The following is a 6,790-nucleotide window of genomic DNA, read 5'->3' as shown; positions in this document are numbered from 1 at the left end:
GGAGAAGGAGAAGGAGAAGGAGAAGGAGAAGGAGAAGGAGAAGGAGAAGGAGAAGGAGAAGGAGAAAGAGAAGAAAGAAAGGAAAGAAAAAGAAAGGGCATTTGCTCCAGGTCTTAGATGAAGTCATTGAGGTTTCTAGTAACCACGATGTTAGTTATAGTTTTTCACAAATACCCTTAATCTAGCTGAGGAATTCCCATGTTATTTCTAGTTTTATAAGAATGTTTTAGATTCACATTATAAGAGATCCTGGGGGTTGGCAAGAGGGCTCGACAAGTAAAGGTACTTGCTGCAAGCTTGAGTTCAATCCCTGGACCTCACTTGATGACGGGAGAGAACCAACCAATTCCTGAAAGTTGTCCTCCTTTGACCACCCCACGTGTGATGTGACACAAGCAGGTAAGTGTGAGCACACACACACATACACACACACATATACACATATGCACATATACACACATACATACACACATATATATACACACATACACACATACATACACATATACACACATACACATATATACATGCACACACATACACACATACATATGCACACATACACACATACATATGCACACATACACACATATACATACACACACATACACATAAGTGAGCATACATACACATGTATACATGTACATGCATACATATACATATATACATACATACACATACACATATATACACATAAATACATGCATACATGTACATATACACATACATACTCAATACATATACACATACACACATGCATACACATGCACATATATACAAATAAATTTAATAAAAAGTTTGTAACAGAAATGAATACTGGACTTGTCAAAGGCTCTTCCCATGACTTTTGTATTTTTTTTTTCAGTCTGTTAGTATGATTAGTTAAACTGATTCATTTTCTAATGTTAAAATAAAGCTTGAATTCTGGCATTAACCCCCAATTAGCCATGAAATGTAACATTAATGTACTTTTTGCTCAGAGTGCTGTTAAGAATGCTTGCACATGTGTGGTCTTCCTCTCTCTAAGTTTCTATGTCTGGTTTCTGAAATCAGGTGTGGGGCTGGCTTCAGAGACTAAGCTGGGACTCAGTCCTGGGTGACACTCTCTGAAGTGACGCATCTGCACTAAAGGTCCCATGCTCACATCATAATAGCTACATAAGGCATGTCTGTGGTGAGATAAATGGTGTGGGTCAAGAGCCAAAACTGTCTTGAGCTATCTTTAGTTCCATTTAATAGCCTTGTATCTCACCTCACATTCCAGAGACTCCTAGATAAAATTCTGAGAATGTGTCCTTAAGCGTGACACACCTCCAACTGACACCAATTTTAAAGCTACACATCTGCTGAAGACAACTCTTAAATTCTGTAGCTGTCCCTGTCTGCTGCATTTGCTTACCTGATGACTCTTCCTGTGCATGTTTGCTTTTGGTTTGTTTGCTTCGAGACAGGGTTTCTCTGTGTAGCCCTAGCTGTCCTGGAACTCACTCTGTAGGCCAGGCTGGCCTCAAACTCAGAGATCTGCCTGCCTCTGCCTCCAGAGTGCTGGGATTAAAGGTGTACACCACTACTAACCAGCTTCCTACACATTTTTTTGTAAACCTATGTGTGTATTCATGACTTTCTCTCTCTCTCTCTCTCTCTCTCTCTCTCTCTCTCTCTCTCTCTCTCTCTCTCTCTCTCTTTTGAGGATAAAAATTCACTTAGGAGGCCTGTGGGGACAGGTCAGAGCTTGCTCAGAACAAGCATAAAGACCTGAGTCAGATCTCCAGCATCAAGTAAAGAGCCAGGCTTGCTTTAAAAAAAAATCCCAGTAGGGACAGGAGGGTCTCTGATCTCTGGGGCTTGCTGGCTAGCCAGGCTAGCCTATTGGTGAACTCCAGATTCACTGAGAAACCCACAATTTATAAGGTAGTGAACAACTGAGGAAGATACCTGATATCAATCTGTGATCTCAAAATGCACGACACACACATACACACACACAAAGAATTCTTGCCAGCAAAGAAAAACAAAGTCATGTATCATATAACCCTTTCCATATAACCCTTTCTGTGGTGAAATAAGTCATTTGGCCTACTCTGTGCTCTTGGGCCATGGTTACTCATGGGTGATTCAGAAACAACCATTTTCTTATTTCAGAGCACAGTGTTTTACATAGCCACACCCACTTTGGTCATTTAGAGAGACTTCTATAGAACTTAGGATTACTCACTCATAAAGATGTGTGGTAGAATTCCCGAGGGCTATATCTAGGGCTGGGATTTTCTTTATGGGATTGCCTTGAGCCACAAGTTCAGTTTATTATACATTGCCACACTGCCACATGGCCACAGGGCCACAGGGCCACAGCCACATGGCCATACCGCCACAGGGCCACATGGTCACACTGTCACACAGCCATACAGCCACACTGCCACATGGTCACATGGCCACATGGCCACACAGTCACACTGCCATACAGTCACATGGCCAGATGGCCACATTGCCATGGGGCCACAGGACCACACTGCCACATTGGCTCCTTCTTCCCTACCAAGCTTCAAAGTCCTCTCATGGATTTTCCTTTCCGCCTATGTTTGATTGGTAGGAGCTGCTTTTAAACCTCTTTTTATGGTCCTTTAGCATCTGTAGAGAGTGGTGGTGTCTTCTCTCCATACTTCTTTTCTCCTCCTTTGTGATCTTTCTGACTATTAGTCAACTTGAAAAGAATAGCTTTTCTCTGTCCCGATTATCTCTGCTATCTTTGGTGTTATGCATTTTGGGTTGTTTGTCATACAGGCTGGCTAAGAACTCTCTGTTTAGCTAAGGCTGGCCTCAAACTCTGTGAATGTGAAGCCTGCATTGTGTTTGAGACCCCAAGATGTTAGAAGGGTCAAAGCTATAGGATGTCTTCTAAGGAGGGCTACAGACAGTAGGTAGGACCAAGCAGAGCCATCTAAGCCCTTCAATGTCAGAAATAGAACTATAGGATTTGGAGTTCGCCCTGCTGGGCTTCAGTCTTGCTTTGATCCAGTATTTGCCCCCTCTGCCCCTACTCCTCCCTTTCGGAACTGTAATGTATACTCTGTGCCATTGGATGTTGGAAGGATGTAATTTGCTTTTTGATATTCCGGGGGGGGGGGTTTACAATTAAGAGATTGCCTTAAGTCTCAGAAAAGACTTTGAACTTTGATCTTTAAAACTATGTTGGGACTGGGAAAGCCGATGAGGGCTTTTGAAATGGAACTAAATGCATTTTGCATTACTATATGGCCAAAACCCTATGAGGACCTGAGAGTGGAATGAGATGGTTTGATTGAGAATGTCCCCCCTCACCCGCCCCCCCCTCAACTTACATTTTTGAATGATGGATCCCCAGTTGGTGGAACTGTTTGGGAAGGATGAGAAACTGTGGTCTTGGAGGAGGTGTGGGTGTGACACTGGGGGTAGACTTTGACATTTCAAAAGCCCACACCATTCCTAGTCGGCGCTCCCCCACCCCCGCCTGCTTCCTAACTGCAGGTGAGGACACAGGCTGCTGCCATGCTCCCCACCAAACTCCCCAATAAACTTGCTTCTTCCACTAGTTGCCTTGGTTATGGTATCTCATCATAGCAGTAGAAAAGTACTAAGACAGTAGAAACCAGGGCAGAAAATTTAAAATCTCTAGTACTGGATATGTTTATTTATCCTTAGAAATATGTTAGTTTTTAGTTATCACACACATACATACATACAAAATCTATTTCTCTATATATATGTAAAGAGAGATCAGATGGGATCTCATGTAATCAGACTCAATATATAATTATGTACATGAGGATAATCTTGAACTTCTGATGCTCCTGGCTTTACATCCTGGATGCTGGGTTACAAACTCCTGCTGCCATTCAGTGCTGGAGATGGAACCCAGGATTCCTACATGGTAGACACTCACTGAGCTGTTACACAGCCCCAGCCTCATCTTCACACACCTTGAGGCTCTGGGTTTAGATGCATAATGTGTGTGATTGTTACATTCTCTTGAGTCAGCTTCTCCTTTATGGAATAATCTTCTTTATCCATGATACTAGTTTTTAAATTTCTGTTACATCTTTTTTCTTCTTTTTTTTTTCATTTTTAAGCTATTTACACCTTTGTGTTTGAAGTGCATTGCTAATGGTACATATACTTGAGACTTTCATTCTTTTAATTATGATAATGATGGTGTGTGTGTGTGTGTGTGTGTGTGTGCTGGGGAACATGGCCTACATGTGGAAGTCTGAGAACAACTTTGTGGTGGATTTTCAGAAATACAAGGCAACAGGCTTTACCCTCTGAGCTGTACCTCAGCCCCAATTTGTATTGTGACTTAACTCTTTTGTTCATTCTTTGGAGGTCGTTCTTGTATGTCCTAATCTGTGATTAATATTTGTGTGATATTTTTAGATCTTAGCAAAAATTGAAAAGCTAAAAAATTATTTTGAGAACAGTAGTACCTCTATTGCATCTTTTGTGGCCCTCTAGTGGCCATAAAGAACTAATTATTTGACAGTTTGTTTCCTTCCTTTCTTTCTTCCTTCCTTCCTTCCTTCCTTCTCCCTCCCTCCCTCCCTTCCTTCCTTTCTTTTATTTTTTTCTCTTATATATTACATCCCAACTGCAGTTTCCATCTTCCTTTCCTCCCAGTCTCTCCCAAACACCTCCCATCTCCCACAGATCCCTAGATCTCCTCCTCCATTTCTCTTCAGAAAGGGGCCGGCCTCCCAAGGATATCAATCAAACATGGCATATCAAGTTACAATAAGATTAGGCACATTCCCTCATAGTAAGACTGGATGAAGCAACTCAGTAAGAATAAAAGGGTCCCAAAAGCAGGCAGAAGAGTAGAGACAACCTCCACTCCCACTGTTGGGAGTTCCACAAAAACACCAAGTTACGCAACCATGTGCGTCAATTTCTTGATATTTGATGTATAATATGATGCAACAGAGAATAAAAAGACATCATGGTCCTGAGACACCCTAGACACGCAGCAAAGCAGTATGCATAGTGATTAATAATATCAGTTATTATATTTGATATCAGAAACAGTGGTTTATATTAAGATAGCCATGGTAAGTAATAGCTTCAAGAACATCCCTTCCAGAACACATAGAAAGCATAATATGGGTTCAGGTGGCTCACGCCTATAATCCTAGCAGTTGGGAGGCAGAGGCAGGCAGATCTCTGTGAGTTCAAGGCCTGCCTGGTCTACACAGTGAACTCCAGGACATCCAGAGCTACATAGTAAGATCTTGTCTCAAAACAATAACAGCAACAACAAAAAGCATGACAGAAGAAATGAAGATGTAAAACACGTGTCATTATATCCTCTATAACAACATTCTTTGAAGTGTTTCAAAATAAGGACAAAAAAAATTTCAGTGGTTGTGAAGAGTGGAAATGCCTCCAATCTCACAATTTAGAAGAAGCATTAACTTAGATGTTCTTCAGGGAGAATGTGGTGGTTTACAAAGAAGTTACCCGAAAAAAACAGAATGGCTGAGTTAAGAGAGAAAGAAGATCAGCTAAGCCAAAGGAAAGCTGGGCCTGATCTCCCAGTTCAACAGGAACAGCCTGCCAGACATTTACTGTTGCCAATAAACAAGGGGACCTAGTTTAATGACAAAATGTCACGTCCCCTGAAAGATATAACAGCTCATATCTCACATGACTTCAGGTCTAAACAAAGTCTCAGAATGAGTAAGGATGGGGCTAGACCGTTGGCTCAGGGGTTGAGAGTAGTCACTGCTCTTGCACAGAACCTGGGTTTGGTTCCTGGTACACACGTGGTGCTCACAACCACATATAACTCCAGTTCTAGGGATTTGATGCCCTCTCCTGACTTCCATGGGCACCAGACCCATGTGGTAGACATACACATACAGGCACATAAAATAAAAATAAGTAATTTTCTTTAAAAGTAAGGAACATTTGACAGAACACCACAGAGGAACTGAGAAAAGTATCTATGATGTTTCAAGGTGAACACGGGGTATTTCTGCTAATTCAATTACTCCTGGTCTTTATGATGAAATGCTACATGCCTACTTCAAAGCACTGTGCCAAAATCATGGTGGGCGCCAGTTGCTCCATTGTTACAAAGATTTTGTTTGCTTGTTCCTTGATATGGGGCCGCACGCATCCTGGGCTGGCCTGGAGCTCACTCTGTAGCTGAGAATGACCCTGAACTCCTGATTCTCTTACCTTTACCTCTGGAGTGTAGACAGCAGAAGTGCTCCACCATGCCCATTTCAGGTAGGCAAACTTGAGAACCACTAGGCTAGAAGATGATGTAATGCATCTTCCTAGGCATTTATTCAGCAAATATGCTAAACACCTGTTAGGTTCAAGGTACTGTGTTGTTGTTACATCAAAACAGCAACATACAGTTGTACTTTGCCTATTTAATAGAAATGTATAGGCTGGAGACTCAGAGAAAGAAGCCTAGACGTACCCATCTTCTCCTACTATTCTCTCTCTCTCTCTCTCTCATTATCTTCTTAAATAAATGTGATGGATGGAATGAGGAACAGTATAGAATTTTAAAATTCTCCCCTGTCTTCAGTATATTGCCTTTTATAAATAAGAAAAACACTACCAACAGGAAAGAATATTGGTTCTGCAGAAGGCGAATTAATTTCAATTAGAAATCTCATTCTACCAAATATCCACCTCTCCTTTTCTTTCCTGCTTTCCAGTGGGTGACATCTACGTCCCAGGGATTTCTATAGCACTGAGACTAGGAGAGAGAGAGAGAGAGAGAGAGAGAGAGAGAGAGAGAGAG

Source organism: Mus pahari, chromosome 19 (assembly GCF_900095145.1).
Source record: "Mus pahari chromosome 19, PAHARI_EIJ_v1.1, whole genome shotgun sequence".
In the NCBI taxonomy this organism is placed as follows: Eukaryota; Metazoa; Chordata; class Mammalia; order Rodentia; family Muridae; genus Mus; species Mus pahari.
This window is presented reverse-complemented; position numbering follows the sequence as displayed.